This window comes from Varanus komodoensis, unplaced genomic scaffold (genome assembly GCF_004798865.1).
Source record: "Varanus komodoensis strain SLA01 unplaced genomic scaffold, ASM479886v1 scaffold10, whole genome shotgun sequence".
NCBI lineage: Eukaryota > Metazoa > Chordata > Lepidosauria > Squamata > Varanidae > Varanus > Varanus komodoensis.
Window position 1 is genome coordinate 13,761,783 of NW_025335269.1, and position 23,918 is coordinate 13,785,700.

General features: G+C 39.2%; 1 protein-coding gene and 1 long non-coding RNA gene across 2 annotated transcripts in view; both read right to left on the reverse strand.

Annotated features, from left to right (window-relative positions):
• The window catches only part of POU6F2 (POU class 6 homeobox 2), a 322,643-nt gene that overhangs the window by 272,516 nt on the left and 26,209 nt on the right, over positions 1–23,918 (reverse strand). The gene's annotated exons all lie outside the window — the stretch shown is intronic.
• On the reverse strand, positions 10,204–22,222 carry LOC123017642. Its single transcript, XR_006413641.1, has 3 exons — positions 22,164–22,222; positions 17,803–17,806; positions 10,204–10,215 (listed from the first exon to the last, which is right to left on the reverse strand). It is a non-coding gene; the product is annotated as an uncharacterized LOC123017642 (long non-coding RNA).

Consider the following 23,918-nt stretch of genomic DNA (forward strand, 5'->3'; position numbering starts at 1 on the left):
TAAGACAGAAAACAAACACGATAGGAGCTATTTGAAGAAATACAAGATGTTATGGCAAATATAGCTTAAGGTTGGGGGAGCATCTCTTGTGCCTCATGAGTGGACATGTGATTACAATCATAAGGGAAGGGGAACCCTCATGGAGGATGAACCATTGTATGGCCTCACTGTTTATGCACTATTTTCTGCCTTAACCCTGCCTGGAACAAATCAGCTTAAATAGTAGAATTGAGGCAGAATGTACCCAAGTAATTTATCAGAAAAGGGGTGCAACACTCCAGCATTTATCTGATGCATTGCAGTCAGGATGCATGATATGGCCCAGTGCAGGGTGGGGGTGGGGGAATTAGTTTTCTGGTGGGCAATTATTCCCTCTTTTCCCCTGTAATACCCCCCATGTGTTATGTTCTGATAGCAAATGAAAAGCTAATATGTTCAGTTTAAATAACAGCACATATTCCACTCACCCCCTCCCCCAAAAGTAGGCCCCAAGAGGGAGGTCACCAGACATCCACACATGTACAGAATAAGTGTTTTTATACTACGTACATTAACAAGTAGTCCTTCTGACATTATCTTGGAGCCTATAGGAGTCTTTGGCATTTCAGTTCATGGGATGATCTTGGAACTGGGTCTCCAAAGGCCAAATTCCCCAAAGGCCAAATTCCCCACCAGCCCCTCTCACTGCCAGCATGGAAAGAACCACACCAGCTTACAGGTCCCAACTCAGAGGAGGGAAAGGGGGCATGCCAGGGATGGGGAGGGGAGGAGGCCAGGGCTGTGCACTTACACCAATTTCTGTCAGTCTTCCAGCCCCCACCCCCACCCCATCCCCAGCAGTAAATCTAGAAAGCCAATATTTAGAGAAAATATTGAGTACAAGATGCAGCAACATGATTGGAGGCTTATGTATGGACATCTACCTTGAGAATATTATGTTTACACCCTGATTGTTCTATGTATTTTCCCTTCACTTTGCCAAAAAGCAGAATATTGTTCTGTAAGTTCAAACAACCCACCTATCCCAACACAGACACACTAACAAGTAGTCATGGGATAGTGCAAGGGGATGAGATTAGTGGTTATTTTCCTAAGCCTTTCAAAAGGCATCACAACCACTGCAGAACCTACCAGATACAACAGCAACGAATACAAAAGATAGCAAGGTGGTCCCATAACATTTAACTTGCATAGGATGCCAAAGCATCTGTGTTTGTGTATGTTGCTTGTGAACTGACATTATGACAGATATAGACATCAGTTCAGAGTGGTACATTTTTATTCTCAGTGCAGAATGCTTATAGGAGAAGGCACAGAAGAGCTCTAGATTTAGAACCAAGAATTTTCTTTACCAAAATCTGAACTTTTACTGACTGTAAGGAAAACTATTATTTCATAATATCCACATAGTCTAAGTGTGTAACATTGTTTGTAAGAAAGGGAAATAGAAAAAATCCTAGAAAATCAGACTCCCAACAAGTTTGACATGAATCAAACTGGGTCTAGAAAAGGACCCAGGGAGGGTCCTGGGGGTAAGGTTTGTTTTTTTTTTCCTAAAACTCATGTATTACCTATCATAAGTCTTGCAGTATGACATTCATGCATACTACTGAGAATTTGGTTCCACCTGTATCTCTCCTGCTGATCAAAGAAGTGAAACACCTTTTGTCATTGAAAGAATGAAGTGACAGATGTTAAAATTGTATTTTTAGGGGAAATGTTGATTTCTTACATATCACTCAAAAATGACTCACAGTTTGTGAATTTATGGAATAGGTTTGTGATTCAACTCCTATTCCTAATACTTTCTCATAGTTATTTCTTGCTTTAGTAGATCTCTGTGGGTAGATTACTTAATGCATAAAAGTAAATTGAGGTCCTTCCTTCCATACATTTGAAATGGTTTATCCATAACAGGTTTAAAATCAGTAACATATCTTAGGAAAAGTGTATTAAACCCCATTTTAGGAAGGCTCAGGTGTTGTTTTAAATGAAAGTAATAGAAAGTGAAGTATCCCTACTCTGGGCATAAATGAAAAACACAAACAAATCATTTCTAGTGAGCATACATTCTGCTTGAATTGCAAATGACTCTGCTAAGAGAAATTATGTTGAAGTGGTACTTTAAGTTATTCTCTGGCATGAATGTATTTTGGTGCTCCTAAGGGCATTCTTGGTTTTAAATTTCAACTGCCTTTTGTGAAGAAGCTTTCCTCAGAAGTTTCCAATGAAATTAATATTTATATGTTTGTTTGAATTAATTGTTCCTATTTAGCCACAGTATTGGGGAAATGGCTGTGTACCTGCAATCAGCACTTTCCTAAAATGGGAGTGGGTGATATGACAGTTTTATTTGCTCATATTAACTTCCAGATGTTTATTTCACTGTGATAAGATATGTCTGCAGTCATCATAATGATGTGACAAGAAGTTGCTGAGAGAGTCTGTAAGTTGGCTGAGTTTGCATTTTAAGCAATACCTGTTTGTATTATAATTTTAGTACATACACGCAAAGAAAGCATTGAGAAAACAAAGTTTACTCACAAAGTTTCAGTCAAATTCATCTAACAGAAGCAAATTCTCAGGAAAAAGTAGTTTGAGCATAACAATGATTATTACAAAATAATACAAAAAAGCAACATCACTTTTGCCAAGAACTCATATGTACAACTTTCTTTCTTCCCTAGTTCCGATCATGCTTTTGGCTGCATTGCAAAGTTTCAGGTATCAACCTTCTGTTGCTTGTTTAGTTTGTAATCTCTGCTTAGAGACATGCAGCCCAAACATATGCGTATTTACTCAGAAATTTACTCACGAAATTCATAAATTGAAGCCTAACTTGTTTTGCTGATATTAACACATGGCTGGGCTAGCCAAATGCAATATTATATTTGTTTATCTATCTACTCAGCAGTAATGCCTATTGAATTCAGTAGAGATATACCCTGGTACAGAATTGCAGCTCATTTCCCATTGATTTCAATGGGATTATGTGTGTCCTTGTCTATTGAAAACAGCTTGATTTCCGCTTTGGCTGGATCACACCCCTCTTTTTTCTCATGTACCTTTACAACACTTTTCATATAATGGGAGTGTTTTAAACAAAGTCTAGAAAGAAACAACAATTTAATACTATTGAATTATTATTATTAAATACTGGAGAGTATAAATATGAAATAAATATATATTTGTGTCATGTTTTTGAGTGTTCAAAACATTTCACAATTATACATTAATCTCTGCAATCCCTTTACCCAGTAACAAGCCTGTAACTCTGTATTTCAGAAAGGCAGCTGAGTTTAATATAAAACCTAGTTTTTATACAGTTCCATGTCAGGCATGCATCAGAGCAGGGAAAGAAGAACAAGGATGAATATTCAAATCCCAGTTGATAGTCCAGTTGTCATTTATATTAATTTTAATTGCTTTTATCTCCATTGAAATCGATGAGGCCAAAACAGCTTAAATCCTGGGAACCTGGCTTAGTTAAGTTTTAGACTGAGCTTTATGAATCCATTCAACCAAGTTTTTGTTTCCAGACTTACACGGGTAAACACAAAAACTGACCTATGGCATCCTTTATTTCTTCATGCATTCAATAGAATATATACAATGCTATTGTAGCATTGGCAAAATGTTTCATTACTCCCAAATGCGTTCTTCACTCTGAAGTAGGAATGTATTTTACAATAAGAAGAAAATACTAAAAGCACTTTAATCTGCTTTGAAAGCTTTAAAGATGGCACTTTTATATGGAAGTTTATGTCAAACTCTCTGAAGACAAGCCAGTATTATTTCATCATTCCATAATAACTCTTAGCATCCTGCACATATTCAAACATATTGAAAGGAAACTTATCCATGGAGCTATAGAAGAGTTTTTAAAAATCAAAGGAAGATGATACTGTATATCTAAAAAATTTTCAAGAATAATTTGGGTGATGTTTTAAAACATTGCCAATGACCAAGTCACCCAGGATGTGAAGCATATCTAGGCAAAATGCACAGTAATGAGTACACAATTTATTCATTCTGGTTCTTCTGTTAATGCTGTACAGCTCTTCAGGCTTCACCCGGCAGTTTGCTAGACTGACCTGAACGGCTGTGCCCTCATTGTGACAAGTCCCGGTTATTAAAAGGAAAAACAATATATTTGCAATGCCTCTTGCACTCAGCCTGCTTGAGCTGTAGAAAACTGCATTTGAAGCCCTGAGACTCACACCCAGCAGTGTCAATTTTAAATGGGGGGAATCTAATTGATTGTGGGGAATACTCTGGTCTCTTCCCCCACCCACTTGATTCCCCTAGTGACCTTCTGCAGCATCAAAGCCCAGAGCAAACCCAATCTGACCTCAACTTTATGTGCATCATTTTATATTGAGAGACTGGAGCTACTTACATTCCATGCCATTGTCTCCGAAGATATATAATAGAGTATTCTAGAACTGCTCCTGCAAAGAACACTTCATGCACTCGGCATTTCCTTTTTCTCTGTCTCTGTCTCTCTCTCTGTCTCTCTCTCTCTCTCCCCACCAGTCTTAAAATTCTTCTCTTTGCTGTTTACGGAATGCCTCTCTCTCTCTTTTTCCCTCTCCCCGCACTCTCTCTACAGTGGACAGCTGAAATGAGCAACTTCAGACTTTGACTAATACTCACATAACTCTTGGTAAACAACATCCTTCACACAGATCTATAACTAATAATAATGCCCTTTATTAAGCTCTCCTGTGAAACAATATGTCTAATAAAAGCTGCTCTCCATGCTGTTTTAATTATAATAAATCACCTTCATTATGATGCATACTTCAATATAGCATGCCTAATGTTTAGCTACCTAGAATACAACTGTAATGAGAACAGAGAACAGACGCATCACAGACAAAGTTATTTATACGCGCACGCACACACACACGCACACACACGTATATGCGTGTGTGCACGCTCAGAAAAATGCAGTCATACCCTCCTGCTTTGCAACATGAATTTCAACAACTTTTATCTTACCTTACTGTTCATAACGTCACTGCTGATAAGTAAGGAGTGGGGGGAAAGCCCTGAAAAATGCTGTATACACAAATAATAGCGCCCTGAACGCGATTTGCTAACATAGAAAAATAAGTCCTTGCAGTGCAATCATTTCTCTATAAACGTATAAAAGTATTTTACCACCCTGTGCAACAAATCAGTGCAGAGAATATAGGCTGTTGTGCACTGGTACCTGGGGATTTCATGTCAAAGTCAACTTCCTTGGCAATCCCATGGGAACTGCGCTATGCACATTCTCATGAAAGGTGTGAAAATCTGATTTTCTAAAATGGATCAGTAATTCTCTATGAAGGAGGAAAGGATCAATAAATCTTTGCTAAGTAGATTGTAAAGGAAAAATTATTCTTTCAGTGACAGTACATTAGGATCCTCCAAACAATCTCAATAAACTAAAGACATAGCATTTCTCCACCAGCTATTTTTGACTTCTGATATATTTTTGTAATCTCAGATCATTCTGCAATGCACATACATTTATATTTCCTAAGCAACATTCCACATTGAGTTTGATTTATGAGGATATGCCATTATAATGCCAGGCTCTGAGTAGAAAACAGAAAATTATTAGCTGCTTCTAACCTGATAGATGTGATACAAGGAAATATCATTACAGCCATGCACACATATATGTTTGCCACTATATCATACCTTTTCTACAGTTAATCTGTATGTATCCTGTTGTTTGGATCTATGTAAGCATGTTGGCCTCTATTACACATGTTTGTGCTTGTTGAAGCATCTGGTAAGCTAAGCAAAACTTCCTAGTAATTTAGATGGTTCCTATAGTTATGTGAAATATTTGAATAGAGTGGAATGTACAACTGCAAGCAATCACTGAAAATGAAATGCCTGATTCATGTTGGCTCCATTTGGATGTCATGCTGCACCATAGTTGAGTATAACAAGAATGAACCCCGTCTTGAGGCTCCTGCTTCCATTTCCTTACAAGGGAGAGTTTTGAAACTTTTGCTTCCATTTCATGTGAACCAAAATACACTATATCAGACAGATTTAAAAGCAGAGTTTAATTTTAACCAAGGTTAGTGAAAGCAAACTGTAGTGTACAGTTTAACTGTAGCCAAGATGAACCACAGCTTGGGTTCCAAAAGAACATTAAATTTTGTGTTTAGCCTAAAACAGAAGCAGAAGTTCCCATGTATTCCTTGCAGCTGTGCTGACGAAGGAGAATGGGAGCATATCGGCCCATGGTTCACTGCAATTTAGTGTTATCACATTAATCTATGGTTTAGCATGACATCAAAATGTGGCCACTCAATCTAGTGTTACAGGCAGAAAAGGTCTCTTGCAGGCAGGCAGTCTTGCAATCTAGTCTCTCCTCCTTTAAGCATACCCCTTGATTATTACACCTCCCATCTTTGGCAGTGCCACAGTAAACTATAACTCCAGACCAGTGAGATTGTGCCTTGTCATAAAAATAAAGAGATGGTGCTCGTTGCATCTTGAAGCAATTCTGCCTAAGTGGATGGGAGGACCAATGCAAAAATACCAATAACTGGGTGTGGAAAGCTGACTCAGAAGCAAACTACCAGTACAGGTAGGAATTTGAATAAAGTCATCCAGAAAGACCTTTTTAAAACAAACAAACAGTGCCTCCATGGTTCATCTCTCCAGTGAAGTCTGGAATTCAACCTTTTCTCCACAGCTTCATCCAACCCTAAGTCAAGCTCACAGAAAGACCTCTTAATGTTTCGATTCTTCCAATGTGAGCCAAATCCCAGGGCTATCCCTCTGGGCTGCATCTGGTAGTTGAGCAGCCCGGGTCACAGTTGCTTTAGTTCATAGGTAAGGGTAAATTTTGAAGTGCAGGAACTTGTCATGATAGCCACACCTGCTAGGAGAGTCCAGAAATGCAGGCAGCCGTGTGGAGACATAAACCCTCAAGAGCAGCCGTATATGGCATAATGCCCACTCTGCGAGGATCAGCTGCCAGTCACAGAACAATGGGTGGGGCAAAGGGTGGGGCAGTGGCAAGCCTTTCGGCCTTTGGCTGGGGGGCCTGGGGTCACCTCGCTGCTCAGCCATGGAATTCACGGAGCGGCCTCTGAGCAGTTACTGAGAGCCCAGCCCCAGCGCACCTTCCTGAGCTCAGTGGAGGAACAGCAAGGGACAGGTGAAAGAAATATTGAAGCACCATACTCTATCTTACCTAACGTGTATTTTAACTTTTTATAACAGATTGCAGGACAATTGCATTAAGTTGTAATGTATCTTCAATGTAACAGACACCTTCATGTCCTTACAAATAATATAGGAAAAGCTGTTGCCAGGTAAACGTATTACCCTGGTGCTCGAAGGAACAGCTGATGTCATTACTCCTTCTCTAATAAAGAGCTGCACCCCTCCCACATTCACCCTGTACATCTACTGATTTGAGGTAGCTGCAGGTAATCATAGTATTCTGTGGTGTTTGATCTGCATTCTGCAGTGCCACATTCACACATTCAAGGATATACATCAGGGACTCAGTCATACACCCATTTGTCCAAAGCAGTCTTTCCCAAGCTGGTATCCTCCAAATGGGTTTGGTGACCATTCTCATCATCCCCAACCAGCATGGCCACTGAGGTAGCAATTTTGCTTGATGAGGCAGAGTTGGGTCTGGTCAGTGCTTGATGCGAGATCAGTGGGGAAATCTTATGCATCCTACTCTGAACTCCTTGGAGAAAAGGCAATTTGAATAAATACAAGGAGGCATTACTACTCAGTGATGGAGCCATTAAGTGATGAACATACATCTTTGTATGAGCTGTCAGTCTTCCCAAAATTAAATGGTTAGCACTAAGCACAAAGCCAAGGATCCTGGCTATTTGCCTGTGAACAAAGTTGTTCTACTATTTATGTTTCTCTGAAATTTCCAGTTCTGCTTCATACAAATCAATATGTGCTTTCAGTTATCACACCCACCTTATTTCAGATGTCAAAAGCATCTATCTCATTTACCATGTTTATTAAATATATGTTTCTCTCTCTCTCTCTCTCCCCGCCACCCCAAACAAGACAGGAAAGGAGTAGAAAATAGTAACAGAGGTTCTGAAGAAATCTTGTAAAATATAATAGATATGAAAGTTGAAATTTAAGACAAAACAGGATCAGAACCTATTAGAAGATTCCCTTGCAAAAGATAACCTTTGTAATGAAGGCTTTTTCTACATGAAACAAGGTTTCGTTAGGATCTTGAACAAAGTTCAGATATGCTTGCTGAATTTAGTCTAGCAGGAAGGGTCATGCATACTTTTGTGACATCACACTTTTGTGACACAAACAAAAGTGTGACATCACACTTTTGTTATGTCAATGCCATAAAATACTTTAAGAAGGCATTAAGCCCCTTAAGAAGGGCTGCCTTTAATATGGAAATTTTCAAAAGGCAGCAACTAAGCTCCTGATGAGGATAATCTTTAGAAACATAACACAGCAGAGCTCCAGATTACTGGATTATGTTCCTGAAGAGCACCTCTTGTTTTAATCTGTAAAGTTCTAAGTGATATGAACCCAGATACCTTGGAAACTATTTCCTTTCCTGTGTTCCACTGTAATCTCTAAGATTCATCAAACAGGGGATGTGGACCTGGCATGCTTCCCCTAATTAAGCATGACAAAAATTAGAGGAAAAAAGAGTATTTTATTCTCAAGGATAGAGTTTGATCATAGTGAAATGGCAGTCAATCCCGAGCACATGCCAAAGTCCCCTTTTATATCCCTGCTGACTAGGTAGCAATGACAGCTGATAACTGAGTTACAATTTCCACCACAATTGCCCATTGACACGTGTCAATGCAGGCGGGTTCCCCCACTTCCCTGGGAGACTGCGCTACCTGGAGGTTGGGCTGGGGATGGCTAATTCTCTGGCCTTTTGTAATGCTCCAATTTACATTGGCAATGCTTGGGACATGACCAGCCTGCCCAGGCTTAACGTCAGCCAGGCAGGTATGTCCTACATGAGCTAATGACTGGCCCAAAGTCATGCAGTTATTTTGTGCATGAATGGAGATTTGACCCTGGGTCTCCCCATTCCAGTATTCTACCTACTATATCACTCTGTGTTTGTATGTTCCTGTAAGAAAAATGCTGTTTGATCATGTTGCAAAACTGGTTATGTGACTTTTCCCCTCTCTGAAACAACTGCATCCAACAGCCCTTGCAGTATCTTGAAAGGAACCAGTGGTTGATGCACATATGGAAGAATGCAGGAGTCTGAGCCTGTCCTAGAGACTGAATAGCTTTTTCTGCGAAGTCTGACCATGAGTATTCCAGTTGATAAACAATACTGAGATTTCAAAAGCTAGTTAACTGCACAGCTAGCTCCAGAAAGATTTTTACTATTTACTGTGGACCCCACATATGGACCCATTAAGTTCTGAGGTAATAGCTCCTCGCTGGCCTCAGGTGCTGCTGTGCTAAAATGCCACTACAGGCTGGGGATGAGGAGTCTTCGGGCTGCAGGCCAAATTTGACGTGCCAAGCCAGCCAATCTGGACCTCCAGATGTAGTCGCATCTAGTGCCTAGTTATATTGTTATAGCGCCTAGTTATAGTGTCCCATTCTAATCCCAAGCATGGTGGAACCAATAAATAGTAAAACATCCTTGGCATCACTATGGATATGACTATGGAATGTGCTCCCTAGAGAGGTCTGCCTGGTGCCATCATTATATGTTTTTCAGCACCAGTTCAAGACCTTTTTATTTGATCAGTATTTTAATATGTATTAATTGGATTTTATTGTTTGTATTTTATAGGATTTTCAGCCAGCATGGAATAGTTAATTTAGTTAATTTATTTTATTCTGATTAATGTTGTAAACCGTCCAGAGACGGAAGTAATGGACAGCATACAATTTTTCTAAATCAATAAATCACAGTATTCTGGTAGTAGAAAAACTGAACTTTTGCCTTGGCACCAGCCCTGCCACTTTTTCTATGAAACCATGTAAACTTCTTTGCTACTTTCCTGTCCTTTGTACAATTTGCTCATGTGTTTATCAATATTAGAAGAGGAACAGATTTTCCTTTTTCAAAGTACACAGTTTAGCCCTCCAAATATGAAAGGGCACAATTCTATCACTCTTGCCCTTGATGCACACTGCATAGTGAGCAGAACCCTGTTCTTCCCACCCTCAGAAAACCTGATACTTTCATCTAATGTTGTTCTTCTGCAGTGGCTTTAGGAAGGATCAAAGATTTGTCCCTCTTTTAATGTTAATATGTTAAGATTCAGCCATACATAGAATCAAAACATGCATCAGTAGGTCTCTGAATAATGCCATGCCCCCTTCAACAATATTGCAAGGCCACAAGATTGTGCCCTGACGAAAACTAATTAATAGATTAATAGAAAGCAACGGGGTGTTGGCTTCTTTTCTTTTACCATCCAGATAAAATAAAATGCAACAATTGGGTAACAATGTACTAGAGGAGCACTTCACTTTAATATTAAAAAATTTTCACCTAGCAGAGAGACATGCATCATGTAGTACAGTTTCTTAAACATATATGTGGTGGATATGAAAGTGCCCGTGCGACAAGAAGCCGCATCACAATTATGTATTTTATACATGCGATTGACATGTCTTTTACATATGAACTTTGGCTTGGTGCTATGGTTCCACATATCACAAGCCCATTCATGTCAATGGGAATTTTGTACAAGAATGGAATACGGCCTTGAGCATTTTCGGAAAGTTTTGTTTTTGTCTTAAAGAGAGGAAAAGATTTCACTAACTTTATTTAATCCATCACCCCAGCACACACCAGCATTAGCTGCCTGTATAGCTCTGCCAGTGCTTGGTCAAGCCTAAAAAACCTTCAAGCTTAAGCAAACCTTGACACAGGACAGAAGTAAAACTAGAGACAGCGAAAAGAAAATGGCTTTCAGAGAAAAGAGAGGAAGAAGGAAAGAAAGAAAGCAGAAGAGCAAAGAATAAGCAGGGATGAGAAAATTATTCATACATTTCCTTCATTAAAGAATACATATTATAATTAAATATGAAATATGTGAGAAGATACCCTATTTTATTATTGGCCAAGATCAGAACTTTTGGAGTGACTAATCATCCAAACAGTGATCCAGTCCACACAGTGACTAATCATCTGTTCTGGCAATTGGCAATCTGCACAGAGTTATCCTCGTGAAGTGGAATTCTGACCAATGGCCTTGCTTTCCTCCATTTTGTCCATAACTGTAGAGCAACTCTAGCTAGTCTACTCAGAAGTAAGCACCTCAAGTTCACTCCCATTTAAACAGGCATAGGTGTGAGGCCTAAATACATTCATATTTATGTTAAAATTTTTAATCTCGTTTTACCACAGTTTACCTTATCAAAATACGATAGAAAAAAGATAAAAACAAAGGCTAAGCAGTTTCCAAGCAGCAGAAAACCAGGAGAAACCAGCTAAGAGTAGCAGAAATGATAACCAACAGGAGTTATCCACAGCCAAAAGCTTCCTGGAAGAAATCTGCTTTAATCAGGCCGCAATAAAACAAAAATGTCTGGGGTCTAGGTGGGCCCCCCTGGAAAAGGCATTGCCACAGCAGAAAAAGTCCTGTTACTCATAGCCAATTGCTGAACTTTACCCAGTGATGGAACCTGAAGCAGATTGTTAAATTTTGTCTGAAACATATAAGATGGAACATGTGGAAGATGCAATTCCTTACCATACCCAGGTTTTAGACCATTTCAGTTTTTTAGTCTAAGAACAAGCAGCTTGAAAACAACAGGCAACCAATACAAATTATATGAGGTCAGGGGTTATAAGCTTCACACTGTCTGCCTTCTTCAATATCTGCACAGAAGTTTCTGGTCACGTTGTAAGAACAGTCCTGTGTGGAATCTGTTACAGTAGTCAGATACGGAAGTTAGCAAGACTTGGAAGATCATAGTCAGGTCGGTCTTCTCCAAAAGAAAAACTCAGCTGACTTACCAGCTTCAACTGGGGAAAAGTACTCTTAGATACTGCAAGCACTTGAGCATCCCAAAGTAGTACTAAGCCAAGGAGCAACCCCAAGCTGCAAACCTTCCCAAAGTAGCACTCAATCAAACTCAATCAAACCTAAACTTCAAACATGCACCTTAAGGGGGAAATGTCTTTCTATTCCAAGTATGCCACGCATCTAAGATGTGCTCATTTCCTTCACAGAGATAGGAACCAAATGCAGTTAACAAATACAAAAGAAAGTGTAGAACATGGTGGCATACTGGCTAACATTGGACAAAGGAGAGCCCACATGACATGAAGCTAAGAAGATGAAGTTAAAAACTACATAGAAGTTAGACTCTCTGCCTATTAAACACTTTTTCCCATGTTGCATTTAAAACAGTCAGGGAACAACCACATCAGTGTTGAACAATAAAAACAATGCAAAGAGCTCTGTGATATTGTCCCCAGGGTCAGTAACCCTAACCCTAAAATAGGGCTTTTCCACACAAAGCATTTCTTGTGTACTCATCATTTCCTATGGATTCTTTACTCTTTATGGGTTCTTTAGATAACATCGTGATACTCCAATTTTGTGCCTGTACCTAACCAGCACTTCTGGAAAACTTGTATAGAGCAGGAAAAACGTGAAAGCAAAATAAAACAGGATTTCCTTTGGGGATTTCTCTTGTGCCACCTAGAGGTTACATAACAGAAAAGTGGGAAAGGAAGCACTACTGGTGTAGTCCTCAGATATTAATCTGTGATTTTTTAAAAGAAAGATAATGTGTACTAACAGTCTATTAACAGCTTCATACAGAAATGCTCTTCAGAAGTAAGAGAATCTCTGTGATAGAAGCTTTTTTCAGTTATATAGGCCTAGTTATTTCATTGAACAGCATAGTTGCAAGTTCTAGGCTTTCAGTAACAATTGCAGGCAAAAGCTTTTTCATTGTCCATTGAACTACTGCAACCTGCAGTTAACATGAAACAGCAGAAACAGCTCATCATATGCCGATTCCCCCACCACCACCCCTTTAGCTTCTGCCCAGAGAAGAAGGAAATGGAGCAACCTAATAACCTGACAAGTAGACTACATAAATTAAATACATAAATTCTTTAGAAATAGGGCTCTTGGTAGCACATTTAAAGTGTAACTAGTATTTCAGCAGGAGACCCAGGAAGTTCATATTTAAAATAAATGAAATGCTCCCAAGAAGGTGACACTTCAGAATTATTTCTTCCATTGCTTTACTCTTATTGGCTCCACTATTTCCATTGTTTTGAGGTAACTGTTTTAGAAGTTTAGGCTGCTAAAATGACATTTGTAAATTTCACAGCATTCAGGAAAATATGCATATGAACTCCATTACCAATGTTTACACCAGGGACTGGATTAATTCTCCATTTGCCAGCAAAAGTAGAATATGCCACACACTCTACATACTAAAACGAGTTGAAGATGAGTTTCCCCGCTGTACATCTTCTGTTAAAACAAGGGATGCATTTTTTCCCCTGCTTTGGTTCTAAAACTCAATAATATAGCTCAAGGCGAGTATTTGTTTTGTTATTTCCTGCTGAAACAACAGAAGAATGTTCTTGTATAGTATAACAGAAAAGGAAGGATGGCAACAGTACCCAAGAGAGTGTGTTCCTTCTGGGTCTGAATTGTTCAAATTAAAGAAAACAGGGTGGAAAAACTCTAAGAATGTAAGAAAAGCAACAGGTGGAAATAAACCATCCACTGGACAATGAGGGGGAAAATGAGAAATAATCCATGAGAATCCACTCATCATCCATGCCATTTTGCCTTCCTATTTTAATTTTATTATCAATAAGCATTTAAACTATTTATAATAATGTCTTCATAATGCTTCAAATTATTTTGTATCCTTTCTATTATTTAATTTAGCTCTGAATTTAACTTTTTTCTTTTGTTTTGCTTTTTAATATTGACAATTACGCTAAATGGTGGATTCAAGGATGCTTAACCAGACTTGCTGGCTACAAGCAAGTCTTACAAAATCAAGCCAAATGCCTAATGCCATGCACATTTTATATATGCCTTCTAGCAATACCAACCCCTGCACAAACCCCATTCAAATGACTGTGGATTGTGCCTCTAGATCTCCAAGACACCAGGGGGAAGCTTCAGATGTTCAAAGAAAGCAAGATGAGTTGCAGCTGGTAGTTTCTCTCTGCAGTTTAGAAGGTAATTGTGATACTGACTGCTGGTAGTGAAAGAGCATCCTAGGGGCCTGCCACTCTCAGAGAGTGAATAAATATTAATTTGGAGATGGGTAGCTCTTTTGGCAATGCCTCATTTGCTACTTGATCTCAAGCTGTGGGAGAATCAAGCCAATTATTTCTGAAGCAAATGATAATGCATGGAAGATGGAAGGATATGTTTCAAGAACATAAATTATTTCCTGTTTCTTGTGAATGGACAGATCTGTCTCAATGAAAAATCAAACAAAAGACTGAAGGCAGAGGAAAGGCAGCGTGTCATGGCTGTGTTTTCATTTACATTCTGGAAAAACAGAAACATAACTCTTTCTTCCTCCTCATACAATGAAGCAATGCTATGGAAAGGTTGATACGAAGTAGCACATCTTACAACAAAAAAACAGGGGGAAAAATCCTCTCCAATGTAAAAATCTTGGAACCTAAAGCTATTGAGACAAAGATGGCCTACACCCTCTTTGTGTTTATGGGGAGAAGCAGTTGTCTGCTACATTAGTGCAAAATAACAACTTCAGACAGTCAGACACATGCTGTAATGTTTCAGATGAAATCAAACTCTGAGAAATTTTTTAAATGTTTTCAACACATCAGCATGAAGCATCGACCTAGTTGGAATCACTTAGATCTAAAGCAAATGCACTGATTGTTTTCACAGCATGATTTTCTTCTTCAAGCTGCAACAGGCAGGCTGGCAACTGCTGTTCGGAAAGGTTTTCAGCCCCCTGCCTTGGTCTACTGTAGCCTGTGACACGATCAATAGCAGGGTTAGAAGGCAGAGGAAGCTAAGGAAAGATTATGAAGATGAGGTGAGTGACAGAATTACCTTAAAGGATTTGTTCTCTCTCACTCACCTTGAATCTCATGTGTCTCAGACAAAGACAGGAAACTATCAGAGCAAGAACACACACACACACACACACACACACACACAACATGGAGTAGAGCGAAGATGCGGTGTGTGTTATGCATGGGTATGGACAAACATTTTCTTAAAACAGTGTTAAATGAGCCATTTACAGAGCTGAAACAGAGGTGATTCTGGAAAATATTATTACTTGGGTAACTGGCTGTTACCCAGGTAGAGAAACTTAACCATATCAGTTTTCCAGTAATTAATAACTGAATCTGCATAAAATTGCCTGGGGGGAACAATGATTTGGAAGGCGAGAATGCAACTTCTCTCTTTTCAGCATCTTAGAGGAGGTACTCTCTCATGTGTGCAAAACATAGGCATGCATGTTTCTTTTTGCTAGTTTCATAAGTACTGATATTCAGGCTTCAGCCCTAAATACACTCATCTAGCTGAGCATAAGTTCCACTGAACATGGTGAGAAATCAGCTCCTAGAGCCTTGCAATTGACTCACCATGTCTTAGATCACATAATCAGTCTGCATAATCAGACAAGATCATCTTCCTTTCACCATGTTATCTGCTTGCTTCAGCCTCTGACCACCAGTCTGAATGGATTCCCTTCTGCCTTGCTGGGTCCGCTGATCATTTCTGCCTCATGTGAACAAGCACAGAACAACAGGGGCAAGTAAAAAGTCTACAAGCAAGGAGTAACCGTCTTTTAAGGGACCGTGCCCTCTATTACTGTCTTTCTAACTTGAGAAACTCCAGTGTTTCCAAGAATGTGGTTTGAAAACCACTGTGCTAAAAGACAAATAGTGAAGACAATTTTTATGGGAAATACTAACATGTAAGATCAGATTCAAACCATCATTCTTCCCCTGGGGAAAAAGCAAGGCTTATTTAATGAGCATGTTGAATCCAAGTGGTATCAAGAGGACCATAATTTTAATGAGAAGCTTTAGCAGGAAGTGTAATCTAGCTGATTTTCTTACATATAGACCTAAAGAGTCTGCCATAGTCCTTCACTTGGGGATTCATATTAATTACAATGTCATTTTGAAACACTGTTTGCCTTATATGAATTATTCCTGTTTACAAAACCACTCAAAATTACACAAGTTCTCTCAGGTTTTTGTCTTCTTCCATTTGCTGAATGGCTGTGAGAGACCTGTTGTCAAATTGCCATCCACACTTCAAAACGTTCTTGACATGAGACACAGAATGCAAACTATTTATTCAGGCTGTGGTTTTGAGGGCTTTTCTTTTGGGGAGGGAGTTCCCTACCGTCAGCGATGTCACTTGACAGTATTGTTCATGTTCTGCAATATGTTTGGTAATTGTGTCAAACTGACACTTGAGATTTCAATTAATCTCTCCTCAAAGGGGGAAAAAAGGGAAGTTTTACACGCATGCTGAAGCTTTTGCTTTTTAAAATTACACTCATCATATCTTTGGCAACAAGAACAAGGTAAACCACAACCATGACACATTCAAGAAAGGGTGTTTCAGCAAGTTAAACCTCTGCATGTGTTTAAAGATCATGAAGTAGCACTTCACATGGAATCAACAATGCTTCAGATATGCAAATAAACACATTAAAGGCTATGAAATATTCAGGCATATCTGGAACTATCATTTTAAACTAAACCTGATCACTTTCCTGGAATAGACTAGGTTCTTTCTGTTGTTCATCATTTCACGCGCATCAGGTTTCCTCTATACCTGCTCCACTCTAACAAAGCCTTAACAAAGGTTAACTTCTGACCTTTGTAAGAGTTATTTCTTACATGAAATTTTGTAGACTTCATAGTGCGTCTTAAAGTCTACAGACTTGGTTTTTACCATTGTACCATGCAGACTTTAAAAAATAATTTGGTGAGTAGGTATAATAATGTTTCTCAGCATTATTTTTAACACAGCTCCCCTCCACATGACTACCAACATCTATCTATTCCACTAGAGAGGGTGGGAAAACACTTATGATGCCATCACATACATACAACCTACTGATGCATGTTATGAATTTAGGGATGGCTAAATCTTGCATATTAACTTTAGAAGAGTGATAAATCTTCGATCCTTCCTAAAGCCACATACAGGAGAACAATATTAGAATAAAGCAGCAGGTTTGCTGGGAGGGGGAGGAACAATGTTCTGCTTGCTATAGAATTCTCACACTTTTGGGAACTTCACACAAATGTTCCACATGTCTTCACATCATGGCTCAGGATGCTCACAGTCTGAGAATGGAGAGGTTACAGTGTATGACTCCGGAGTGAGAAATTCAGATGCATGTTCTCAGATAAAAATCTCAGCGGATGGCCTTGGGCATGTCATGTGCAGGCTAACTTGACAGTGTTGTTCTCAAACAAAAGTACTAATCTAAACTCCTTGGAGGGAAATGGGAGGATACAAATGGAAAAAATAAAATAATTAAGGTATAGGTTCAAAATGTGTATGTGTCCATAAAACTAAATGATGACTCCTGTCTAGCAGGGAGTCCATAAAATATGGCATTCAATCCATACTGTTAGTGTTGTATGAGCGTGCTCAGATGAGATTCCCAGGAGCACACAAGAGATGGAGGGCTTTGGTGGGAATGGTGGCTCAGACTTGGAGGAAGGGGAGTGGATAGCTGAAACCAGCAGTGGCTCAGAGTTCTCACTCTGATATTGGAGTTGTTGAGACTAGCAAGGCTCCGGCTGCCCAAAACCTCCTGGTGAACCAGCCTGAGCCAACTCTGGATCAAAGCACTTCAAGGACAACCACTGAGCCCCCACCCCCTCCTGACTGTGGGAAAGAAGCCAGCGGAGAACAGGCTGGGGAGGGGTTCTCCAGAGGAGATCTTGACACCCCTGGAGACATGGTTGCAAGGGCCCATTGACACACTCACCTGCTGGACCTATTAAAGGCTCAATGGGAAGAGCATTGGCTTGCCCGCTTCCATAGTACACTCCCCTCCAGAGATCAGCCTTGAAGGGTTCATAAACAAAGCTTTGGGTAAATAGGGGCAAAGCGAGGGGTCAACTTTCCACCTGGAGTGTGTGTTTTGAGGCTTGTGAATACGTTGTTTCTGTATGGAGTAAAGACTCTTTTAATAATTACTGAAGTGCTTGTCTCGTTTGGGAGGGGACACTTAGCTCATGACAGTTAGGGTGCAATGCTATGACCTTCTTGGTGGAGACATAGGATTATTCAGAGTCTTAGCTCCAAGATCCTGAGTTGGCTAGCCCTCCAGGGTTGTTTGATGAAAGGAAAACATGCATGCCAAGAGGCAGGGAAAAGACAGGGCTAGGGGCAGGGACTTATACCAAGTCCTATTGGAGCCCCAGCCCCCTCTCCATCCCTTTATCTAGAAGGCTGAAAACAGAGTTTGGAGGCTGATGTGCATTGAGGGCAGGGGGCAACAGAATTTTGCCTTCCACGCTCTTACATAGATACACTGAGCTGGTTTTTGAGGTTCTTCATGCACTATTGTTTGGATACTCTTTGGGGTATATTTCATTCATGGGTGATGATATAAAAGAATACCCAGTGTTAGCACAGAAAATTATGTCAGGAGAACAGTTATTAGGTCAGTGAATAATAAAATCAATAGCATTGAAGACCATCGCTTTAACTCCATTAATGTACCTGACTTCTTTGTGCTCCCGTGTGTCCTCCTGCTCATATACGGTATGTTTGCCCTACCAATTGCTTATCATCTGCTTATCTTACTCTGTTCAACATGATGCAAAGCTATTTGTCTTTTGGCCACTGAATATAAGTTATTCAATGAAATATTTCAGTATTATCTTTCTTGCTGTTCATCATCATCTCTAGTTGTTTTCCCAAGGTTAAACGTTTTATATGAAGCAGTATAGAATGCCACTGAGTATTTCCTACATATTGATCACAATTAAGTAACTACACATTATGGTGCATATTCATAAGGTGTCTAATGTTAAATGGATGATTTCATTTATAGTTTTTAATGTATACTTTTACTAATAATTTTTAAAACAATAAAAAAGAAAAGCAAACAAATGTACAGTACAGCTGTAATCCAACGCACCAGGACGAGCCAAAAGGGGAGTGTCTTTTGCAAACATTTTTGGCAGAATCAAAAATGTTCTCCCCTTCAACAATTTTATTCACATTGCAACAAAAAGAACTGAAAATATTCACTCACTAAGAGTGAGGCTGATGCTTCCCAAAGGCTGCTTGATTTGCCCTAAGCATTGTCATTATACATCCAGATCTAATTAGTTACTCAGTAAAGCAACATAATCCCATTCATTACATAATCCTCCACTGGTTGGGATCACCCATGGGGCTATTCCAAGGCAGTATTCCAACCCAGTAAGCATAAGAACAAATTGTGTCAGGGCAACATCAAATTGGGGGAATAATGGCAGCAAGCAGGCTCAGAAAAAGATGATCATTCTCATTGCTCTTTAGGGGAAAACTGCATATACCCTCTTCCAAAGCAACACTTTTGCCCTGAAAAATAACATGGGTGAACATTCAGCAAAGCCCTGCTCAACATAGTTATGGGCAGTTCCCAAGTAATGAACATCTGAGTTACAAACAACCCGTAGTTATGAACAAACTGCCATGAAGTCTATTCATTTTTTAAAATTATTGCAGAAAATCATCATCACCATAGAGAGAGGGGGAAAGTGAAAGGGGAGAGAGGGAGGCCTCCAAAACATGCCTTCCTGCCCCAACCATCTGGAGAAGGAAATCGCTCTGGCATTTCCTTGCTGCAAAGAGGAGGCACTGGTGAATTTGGCAGCCAGGGAGCCTAGAGATATTTGCACTTTTTCCACTTTCATGAGGATCCTGCATCCCTAAGCCCCATGTATGTGGAGGGATGATTCTACATACAAATTCAACTTAAAGACAAATTGGAATAGGACTTGTTTTTAACCTGGAAACTGCCTGTATGTAGACATGTAATGTAAACATTTTTTCTTAGAGCCAGTCTTCACGTCCCAATCAATAGTGAGGCAGCTGGACTGGATTGCACCACTTTAGTCCATTTCAAGTGAGGTATCATACAGCACCATTTTTATTTTCTAAATTCTGAATCACAGATCACATGTGCATGCACATCACCCAGTTTCTGCTAATTCAGTGACTCATATTTCCTCCAATGAAAACTATTGTGCCTGAGTAATGCAAGGCACTGTTGGCAGTAGATAATTTGCAATAGCCGTTTCACACATGGAAGCCATCACTTGATGTTGCAAACATGGAAGCACAAACATAGTCTAATGGTGTACTCACACTTGATACGAGCTACGTACATGCCTCAGTGCCAAAAAAGTTACAGATTGTATCTGTGCCAATGGGCAGAGTGTTTAACTATCCATAGTTTGTTAACACTAGCATATTTCCATTTAGGCAGATTTAAATCCTACTGACTTCCATTGACTGGATGGAGCTCAACTGGCTATTGCTGGGGTTGAACAGAATTTCTACAAGTTTGGGCTCGGTTGTTTTCCCTCTTATTGTTGTAGACATACTACACTATAACAATACCAACATGACAACTGAAGGATGGTTTACAATGCCTACACCTCCCTTGACTCCAAAGTAATTCTCTAGCTACAGAACCAAACCATTTGTCTCATGTCTGGCATTTATTATGATCATGACAGAATGCCCTTCATCATAAAGAATCTAATCTGTAAAACCAAAGCCAACCTGATAGTTCAGTCTGCGTAATCCTCTGTTTTCTTCCCCTTATCCCCTCTGGCAATATGACAGTGATATTTTGATTGCTTTATGAAATTCGTTAAGGGCAATCTACTGAGCCTCACAATTATTGCTAAGAGAAGCATGGAACAGAAAAGATGAGAAAACACAGCCTGATCCTAAACATGCTTGAGAAGTCCTACTGAGTTCCAGGTGCATCTCTTAGGACATATTGCTATATGTTTGCAACCCAGACATCTCTGTAACTCCAAAATCAGCAACAAACACAAGTCAAGAACATGAGGTTTCTTGCTTCCATTTGTGCCCTTGCCCTCTTCATCTACTGCTTGCCCTCTTTGTTTTACAGAACACCTGGAGTCCTTCCTGCTATAGCAGAAATGGACGAATAGACTGAAAGCCCTGACAGAATTGCCAGAAGAAGCCACAACTGCTTTATATTTCACATCACTGGTGTTTTTACATGTTCTTAAACCCCCTTTATGAAAGGAGATTTCCCAGATTTCCCTACTAATAAATACTTCTCAATTAATTATTGATAGGTTATGATATGAAACTGTATCTATGGTTTCTGGAAAATTTAATCAGTCACAGTTCTAAGCAAAATGACCTAATTTACACTTCCCAAACTAACAATCAGATTGGCATACAATTTCCTTTGGATTGCAAAGCTCTCCAAATTTTGTGATGCAAAGTGTGAACAAAAATGTACATTAGGTGAAGATATATACAAAATTTTGTATTTCAGAGGAAAATATGCAAATATATATGAACAAATCAAAATGGCAATTTGGATTTGAATATTCAGGATTATTTCAACAGGGTAGAAAGGACTTGTGAAACTGACACAAACTGGAAATAAGCTAATATGGCCATCCCTGAATGCAATTAGGATACGTCCTTAAGTGTGGTTATTAAGCAACAGGCAAGCCACTACCTAATATATTGCAGGTCTTATAACAAGTGTTGGCCATATGCATTCATGTTTACAAAATCAGGGCACCTGTGTTTGTTTTAGAGTTTGTTAATACAAAAGAAACCAAGAGTGTTGCAGATACATTCCTTTGTTCGCTTTCCAGGTTGCTTCATCCATAGTTTCATTTCCCATGTTTCAGCATGCAGATGAACCAAAAATACAAATTAGATTAAGGAGCTTAATAATTCAGGATAACTGACTGTGTAAATAATATCACAGCTTTGTCTCATGCATAGCTGCATAAAGTTTGTTCTTTTATAAAGCTTCACAAAGAACCATTTATTTTTCACAACTTATTTTGTATTAATTAGGGTTGTATGATCAATTTGTTTCAATTCATTTAGGACCACAATTTATCCCATTTGCCCTTCAGAAATCCAAGCACAAGCAAAATACATGGTTGTTATAACTTATTTCTTTAGTGAACAAAACAATGTACAATAACAACTTCTGACTGAGATATCACACTCTTTCCCTTCACACTCAGGTTACTGTAAGCATCTATCTCTCACACCCTTATAATACTTGACAATATTAAGTTTTGACTCCCCTTGGTCACTCATATGTCCTCTAAGTAATCTACTTCCTTCCTTTTCCTTTTGAATCTTAAATGCTTTTCACACCACTCTATGAGATTCTAATGAGAAAGCTCCTCTTCAGAAGGTGCAGACTGCTGAATGACCACAACTCTGACTGTTAACTGCTGACAAATGAATAACTTTTTGCCTTCTCTCTCTCTTGGCCCTGCGCTTGTTACAAAGGGAATACAAAGGATGCATCCTGGCTCCTGGATGGCTTCATTTATATATAACAATGCCATTTTGTCAGGAACCTAACTTTTCCAGCATTCCATGCCCCTGAATTGGCTACAAAACCTATTTCCATTCTCCTGTACACAGATGATGCTGTATTCCTATCCCAAACAAAAGTGAGATTAAGAAGATGGCTGAGGGCATTCTCCAAGTATTGTCATGAAGAACATGTGGCTGTTAATTACGACAAATCTAAAGTCATGGTGTTTTCTAGAAGTCCCAGGATCCACAGATGTTCTGTGGATTACCAGTCAATCAAACAAGTCAAAGCTTTTAAATATCTTGGAGTGGATTTTCAATCAACAAGGTCCTGCTCAGCCCATCAGAAAGATGTGGTGGAAAAGGCATCTCAGAGTTCAAAATTATTGACACGCATTTACTTAGGAGGCAGCTATATACCATCATCACATGAAATGTGAAGGGCTAAATCTCTAGCACAGCCACTTTATGGTGTCCAGAATCTGGTGAATGCATATGTTAGATTGTTTAAGCTGTTCAGTCTAAGCTCTTGAGATAAATTTATAAGGTTCCTTGTTGTGTCCCAAATGCCTTGCTGCACATGGAAGCTAACCTCTCTACCGTCAACTTGCAGGTCACTTAATTTCTGACTCTAACTGTAGTCGACCCTCACTTGTTTACGCTCTTTAATCTTGCAATATTCCCACAAAAGTGCTTTGGATCACAAAACTTCACTTTATGGGTCTATCACCCCAGCACTTATTGAAGTTAGGCTTCAGCAAAGCAAAAGCCTTAATCAAATAGCAGCTATATGACATTGAACAACTGAATAATCTAGCTACTGCAAAACCAAACCAAACCAAACAAAACCATGGTTTGGACATTTCCCTCTCTGGTCCTTTGATAAAGTATTTGCAAAAGTTAACTGTGCCAAAATATAAATGAGCTTTCACATATGCAAGACTCAATATTTTTGCCACAGTCATACTCAAGGGTCAATTTAAAATAATCCCCTTGGGAACTCGCTTATGTCCATGTTGAAACAGTAGCATGTATTTACTATTGAAACAGTAGCATGTATTTATTTATTTATTTATTTATTTATTATTTATTTGGAGCATTTTATCCCACCGTATACAAAAGTCTCAAGACAGCAATTTTTGCCATTTTTATAAACACCTAAGGGCTGAGGTGATTACTCCCTTACTGCTACCTATTCCAGGGCAACCTGCTTCTGCATATCTGACTTGCCTTTTAGCAGATCAAAACAAACAGGTCATGATGAAAACTGCAAGACTCCTAGCCAATGCTTTAAAATAAGGTCTACTTTTGTTTCATGCTTCTAACTTCTACAAGTCCTGAGAGGCTATGTACAATGAATTATCCAATAACTTT